The sequence below is a fragment of the Mustela nivalis genome, assembly GCF_964662115.1.
Source record: "Mustela nivalis genome assembly, chromosome: 1".
NCBI lineage: Eukaryota > Metazoa > Chordata > Mammalia > Carnivora > Mustelidae > Mustela > Mustela nivalis.
In genome coordinates this window covers 27,246,074-27,253,469 of record NC_139020.1, presented here as the reverse complement: position 1 = coordinate 27,253,469, position 7,396 = coordinate 27,246,074, and the positions used below count along the sequence as shown (strand labels likewise).

Sequence of the window (7,396 nt, the reverse complement as noted above, 5' to 3'; positions counted from 1 at the left end):
TGTGCTTGTCTTTTATTTTTATTATTTTAAATTTATTTATTTATTTATTTATTTGAGATAGAGCATGAGAGAGATCACGAGCAGAGTGGAGGGGTAGAGGCAGAAGCAGACTCCTGTCGAGCAGGGAGCAGGACGTGGGGCTTGATCCCAGGACCCTGGAATCGTGACCTGAGCCTAAGACAAACACTTAACTGACTAAGCCAACCACTGAGCTTCTCTTTTGATGTGATGGTGGTGCTCCAGGAATACAACTTGGGGAAATATCCCCACGGGTACAACATGAGGCAGGGATGGTCTTTGAAATGTTCTTTAGAGAAACATTTAAATATTTTATCACTGGGAAAGGGTTAAGTAAACTATATTGTGTCCATACCGTTGAAAGTGAGGTAGAGACTTGATAAAGCTAGTAAAATCGAATCCAACATCTTTACCATGACCCACAGTCCCATATAATCTGACCTCTGCCCATCTCCTCCCACTCCCCACCCCACTTACCCTGCTTCAAAGGTCATGGGAATTTGCACTTGCTTATTCCTTTAGTTGTATTATTCCTTCTCCAGACATTCTCTTGGATGGTTCATTCTCCCTAGGATCTCTGCTTAAACATCATCTCAGAATTTTTTCCTAACTATTCTATCCTTAACCCCTCTATATCTTAACACTCCTCATTTTTCTTCATAGGATTTACCAGCTCTTCACATTAAATGTCAAGCCACATATTTTTAATTACCTATCTCCTTCACAAGAACCAGATCATCTATGGACAAGGAATTTGTCCTATCTATTGGTTATTATTGAATCCCCAATGCCTAGAATTATATCTTGTAATGAGTAAAAATGTTAGATTAATTAATTATTTAAAAAGTATGTGGTAGAACTATATGCTTTAACATGGAGAGTTATTGAAGATATTGATGCTGCTGGAAAAATTCAAATGATATGGCCTCTTTATGTAAAAAACATGTGTGTGTACATATGTATTTGTGAGTGTGTATGATACACAAATGCATGTACATGTCTAGACAAAGAGCTAAAATTATACGTATCAAATCATTATCTGACAAAGAGAGTGTCTATAGGAGACAAGGGAAAAGAATTTTCACATTTTGGTCTTTATGTAACTATATTAATTAAATATTTGTATGAGGGGTGCCTGGATGGCTCAGTGGCTTAAGCCTCTGTCTTTGGCTCAGGTCATGATCTCAGGGTCTTGAGATCGAGCCCCACATCGGGCTCTCTGCTCAGCGGGGAGCCTTCTTCCCCCTCTCTCTCTGCCTGCCTCTTCGCCTACTTGTGCTGTCTGTCAAATAAAAATAAATAAAATCTTTTAAAAAAAATAAATAAATATCTGTATGAGAATACATTTACAGACTTTTCATAAAAGGAAGGGAAATGATTAGTAATAATAATAAGAAATAACATTTTTCAGTTCTTGTCTCGTAACACAATATTCTGACACCACAGATACAGCAGCTCATTTAATCATCACAGGAAGGTCTATTACCATTATTATTATTCCCATTAAGAAAAAAGCTCAGGCCCAGAAGAATGAATTAATTTACTCAAGATTTTTCAGCCTCTAAGCGATAGAACCAGGGAAGGAAATGAGGAGGGAGGGAAGGGAAGAAGAGAGGGAGGTGGGGGCAAAGGGAGGAAGAAAGGACTCCTTTACCAGCCGATGGGTGGAAGACAAATCTGGGGAAAGAAAAATGGTTGAGGTTGTCAAGACTTGCTATGAAAACTGCAGGCTATTCAGAAGAGAAGCAAAGAGAAGAAAGATGTTCAGCTCTTGTCCTGTGGTGCCCAGCATTTCCAGAGTTCCCAAGATTCCTTAAGTCAGCTTATTCAGCCTTTTCTGCATTTCTACACATGTGTATTTACAAGAACTGGGTGATATACAATGACTTGAGGAAGGCTCTGTCCTTTGCCTAAATCACATACATTCCAGATAAGAATGTATGTTCTTGGGGCGCCTGGGTGGCTCAGTGGGTTAAGCCGCTGCCTTCGGCTCAGGTCATGGTCTCAGGGTCCTGGGATCGAGTCCCGCATCGGGCTCTCTGCTCAGCGGGGAGCCTGCTTCCCTCTCTCTCTCTGCCTGCCTCTCCATCTACTTGTGATCTCTCCCTGTCAAATAAATAAATAAATAAATAAATAAATAAATAAATAAAAGAATGTATGTTCTTGACCTATAAATAGAGTGCTATGTATCAGAAAATGACTTCCTTACTCTTTAAAAAGAGAGACGTATTCAAATGAAACTCAACATTGGACAGCAAAGCATAGACATTTTAGAGATTTTCCAAGAGACCATCAAAATAATCTGTGTGTGTATGTGTGTGCATTTTTATATGTTGATCTTTCTGACTTATGCTTATTTTCTAGGCCATTTATTGTTTTTAATCCTGCAGTGCAGTATAATCTGAGCACATTTAAGGTAAATTATATGAAAAAGCACAACAGGAAAGAAAAAAAAATACAAGAGAAAATGTTTTAAAAATAGATATGCCTCACGTTAAGTTAAAATGCTTCTCCCTAATTTTCTTACTCAACACTCAGTGCATCATGATAGCTCACATTATGCACTGGATTTTATTTTCTTTGGAGCTTCTCCATGTGATGAAGGAGAAATCATGGGTAAGCATTTCAGAGAACTCTGGTATTAGGTCTCCTTCTGTTTCTCTATCTATTAAAATAATAGTTCACTTATTTCTATTGAACTGGTATTGAATTATTTTTATAATCTCCTATCATAAGATTTTATCATCTTCATTTGGGATCTCTGTGAGATTGATCATCGTAATTATCATAATCTTTTCATTAAAAACCCTGTGTTGCATTTACCCATCAATGAACCCTGACCACATTCCCTCAGTCCACCACTGGTGTTACGTTACAGAGAACTCCACTTTACTAACAATTTTGAGTTATTCTGCTTCAGAGCATGAGGTTTATTGTTTATGAATTATGATTAAATCTGAGCATAAATGATTGCAGATGTACCCATGGCAAAGGTTGGCTTTCACAATTCAAAGCATCTACATGTAAAGAACTGCTCTTTTAGAGCAACACTGAAAACAACAAGAAACCAAGTATCCTATCTCATTTGTAGATTTTGCTCCTTCCTCTGAAAGAGACTGAAAGATTAGGTCACACTGTTCTGTGAAAGCATATTCCCTCTTACACTGAAGCAACGATATGATTTAAGTGTGCTCATCACCACAGCGATGCCTTTTATGCTGTGAGCTATTGAAATGTGAATACTCCACCAATTCTTTGCAACTACCTGACTGTAAATCAGACATGCCACTTAGTAAATGACCCTGATTCTTCATTTCTGTTTCTTACTGAGGGTCCTTAGCTGTTTGCGGGTACTACAAGAAAACATAGAAGGTTCTGAGGAAAATACCTTAACCCACCATTCCCCTCAGGCAGCCTGCATTGTTTGAAGCTCTAACTGTTATGAAACAAACATCTAGTTGAAAGGTGAAAATTTTAGTCAAACAATTTTTATAGGGTGTATATTTTTATTCCTTCCATAGGACTCTAAATAATGGATGCCAACATTTTTTTTTCTCATTGAATTTGTCCATTGTCATTAGAAACACAAATTCATTAGAAACACAAAGTCATTAAGAAATGAAATGTTCATTAAGGTGATCATTTGTAAAGATAACTCTTCTGGGGGAAAAGAGCAAATTTAGCAGTACAATTTTAAAAAATTAATTCAGCCTAGCCATAATAATAACAACTCCCATTTACTAGATACTTGTTATGTTCTGACCTCTCATCAGAATTTATCACCTCTGGCCAGCTCAGAGCCGATTAGCAGTAAGGAGGTCATTGTGTTTGCCAAACTGAGTTTCGGAATCAGTTTCAGTGGGGGTGGAAGCCAGGTTTCAGTGCATTGAGGAGGAGTGGGAGAGAAGGAAGTAGAAGCAGCTACCATGAAAACAAAATTACTCATGAGGGAAAAAGGAGAGATACGGCAGAAGCTGGATGGAAAGTGGGCTTTAAGAAATGAAGTTTGTTTGTTTAAGAAAGGGGAGAAGTGAGCTTATGTAGGTGGAACCTGGCACCGCACTTTGAAGGTACAGAAGACAGATGAAGTAATCTACTGAGTGAGGTAAATGAGGGTTGGGAAGGAGGAGGGGGAATTCAGGAGAAGACATCCGTTCTGTGTTCCGATGCGGTCAAACCTAACCGGACATCTGGCCTTGGGTCTACCAGGAGCACCTCCCCCTCAGCATTTCCATCCCCATCCCCAAACATCTCTCTTTACAAATGGCACCGATATCCACCTATATTCCCAAGCCAAAAATCTGGATCTAGTGCTGGATCATGCCTTTTCCTTATCTTCTCTACCCATTGCCAAGTTCTATGCATTTTATCCATTTAAAAACTATGTATATGACAGGGCATCTGGGTGGCTAGGTTGGTGGAGCATCTGACTCTTGATTTCAACTCAGGTCATGATCTCTTGGGGTCCTGGAATCGAGTCGCGCACTGGACTCCCTGCTAAGTGGAGACTCTGCTTGTCTCCTTCTCTGTCTGCCCCTCCCCTGCTCTCACTCTCTCTCTAAAATAAATAAATAAATATTAAAACAAACAGGTATATGTCATAACTCCTGAGGATCTTTACCTGAATACCCAAATTCAAGTAAGGTGCCCTGCTTTATCCAGTCAGGATTCCATCAGAAATACCTAGAAACTACTCTAGGTATCCCAGCACAGGTGATTTAATACAAGGAATTGATTCCACAGAGGAGGAAAATGTTGAGAAGTTCAGGCAAATGAGCCAGTAACAGCCACAGAAAACCATCTTCCACTCCTAGGATTGGAAGGACAACTTAAAGAGATGGTATTAGTAGATCCAGGACACTAGAACCAGGGGTGTACTGGTGAATGCTTAACATCCAGCTCTTCTGTGGAATAATGAAAACTGTTTGCCAATTTCTGTGGTGTAGATAGCCCACCATGTGGACTTCAAGCTACAAACTCATCACCAAGTACACAGGTGGGAAAAGATACACGTATTCAGCCCTTGTGAACTGACATACCAGAAACCAGAAGCTGAGCCTGTCAAACAGAATTTCTTCCTTTAATTTTTTTAATATATTTTTTAAAGATTTTATTTATTTAGTTTACAGAGATCATAAGTAGGCAGAGAGGTAGGCAGAGAGAGAGGGGGAAGCAGGCTCCCCGCTGAGCAGAGAGCCCGATGCAGGGCTCGATCCCAGGACCCTGAGATCATGACCTGAGCCGAAGGCAGAGGCTTTAACCCACTGAGCTACCCAGGTGCCCCTCTTTTATTTTTTTTTAAGATTTATTTATGTATTTGAGAGAGAGTGTGAGAGCAAGGATGGAGAAGGGCAGGGCAGAGGGAGAGGGAAAGAGAGAATCTCAGATAGACTCTCCCCTGAGCATGGAACCCGGCTCTGGGCTCCATCTCATAACCCTGAGATCATGACCTGAGTCAAAATCAAGAGTCGGATATAACCCACTGAGCTACCCAGGCACCCCCAGAATTTCAAGCTATGCGGGAGAAGCAGGTATTTCCAAAGATGCTGCCTGAGTGGGGCGAAGGGACAAATACCTTGGCTTCTCTAACTCTGCCACCTTCCATTTTCTCTTCAGTGCCCTTCTTTGCCAAACCCAGCCAGAATCCAGCTGAGCCTGGGAAATGCAGCCCAGAAGTTCACATCTCCTCAGATACAGAGCGAAGCTGAGAAGGGCAAGGGATAGATCCAAGAGCATTTGAGCAAGAAACTCCCGGAGCACTTCTACCTCCTTTATAACTCGTCTATAAGCTCTGTGAGGTCAGGGACCTCTTCACAGCTCAGAGTCTGGAGTTCAATGAGCACCACCTGTTTTACAAAATAAAGAGATGATTTATCAACAAATGTAATGTCTGCATTTAAAAGGCAGAATATCTGTGTCTCTGTGTGTGTATATGGGACTTGCTGTCAAATCACCGCATTTATTGATACCGTAGAGCTGGAACTTGGCAAAATTGCATAGAAAGGTATCATACCAGTTGACTTCCTAATATCCTCATGAGGGCCTCAGCCCTTTGAGCCCATGTCATACAACTTGCTGGAAAACAGAAAGCTTCTGTCCCATCTCATGACTGTTGTCATTGAAAAATCTCCAAATTGTTACAAATCTGGGTTTTCACAATTATCATTAACCTAGCACATCCTGCAAGTTTCCGACTCACCTAGCATAGACTTGTCCTCCAGCAACTCCAGAGCCCTTGTTAAATTCTTCATCTGTTACTGCTAGTTCCCCCCCGCAAAGGGCGAGCTGCTTCTGACCAGGCAGAGGACTGGTCCAACTTCTCTCTTGATCCACCTTCAAGAGAGTCAAACATATTTCATTCAAAGGACTCTCTGTAGTCGGATTTTCCTATGGATCTTATCCCAGTAGTGCTTCTGCTTCACGTGGCTGCCTTTGATCAAGTGTGTACTTAGAAAGATTTCTAAGTCTTGTCAAAGATAAACAAAACTGGACCCCAGTTAAAATGGGAAGCATGGATGTCATCAGTAATCACACTGGGGGTGCAGTCTTTCACCATATCGAAAGGGTAAAGAGTCCAGAGAGAACTGACTCTACTCCTACTTGTCCTGAGGTGACTATTTTTAAGGGAGGATGAAGGAATAGGAAGGGAGGAGGAGTAGGACAGGGAGCAGGGGCTCAGTGGAATCAGGGAAGTGCAAAATTACAAAAATGCAGAGAGAGAGAGGGGTTGGTGCATGTGAAACTCCTCTGGGTTTGCCGGCTGGTGCATATACAAGTTGGGCTCCTACCCTCCCACAGAGGCTGGGAAACAGGGACCTATATTCAGGTGTTGGTCAGAGTGATCCATAAAGCATTTCAGTAGCCTTGAGCTCCTTGTGCAGGCACTTTAAGAGGATTAAGGTCGTCCCAGGGATAGAGTCTTTATTATATTCTGTGTTAATGTTTTTGGTGGGTCTTTATAGACAAAGGTTGGGTCTTAACCAGAGAAGGGCTCAGAGGAGCCCAGCTGGAATTTGGCTAGGGAGAGAATCAGTCAGTCTCAAACTAATGTACATTCTCAGTGGTTCCCTCTTACCAAATACCCTCTCCATCAGACAGGCATGAAAAGGCCATTAAATCAGAGAGGTCCATTTTCCTTACCTACACCATGAACTGTCTAAGAGCAGGAATGAGGTGTGGCTCCTTGTTGAACTACTCCTAGCAATGTGTCCATTTCTCTCCACATTCAGGGTCAACTGGGGGTTGATGGTGATGGTGATGGGTGAGGTCTTCCCAAGGTAGAGGCAATGAAGGGGTGTATCCTTATCTATAGAGACTTTGAAAACACACGCTTTTTATTATTACCACATGCTGGCAATTCTCAACAATGTCAGCGATA

General features: G+C 41.3%; 1 long non-coding RNA gene across 1 annotated transcript; it reads left to right on the top strand.

Annotated features, from left to right (window-relative positions):
* The first annotated feature begins 3,901 nt into the window (after positions 1 to 3,901).
* Positions 3,902 to 5,924, top strand: LOC309868550. The gene is made up of 2 exons (XR_014313724.1): positions 3,902 to 4,123; positions 5,635 to 5,924. It is a non-coding gene; the product is annotated as an uncharacterized lncRNA (long non-coding RNA).
* The last annotated feature ends 1,472 nt before the right edge of the window (positions 5,925 to 7,396 follow it).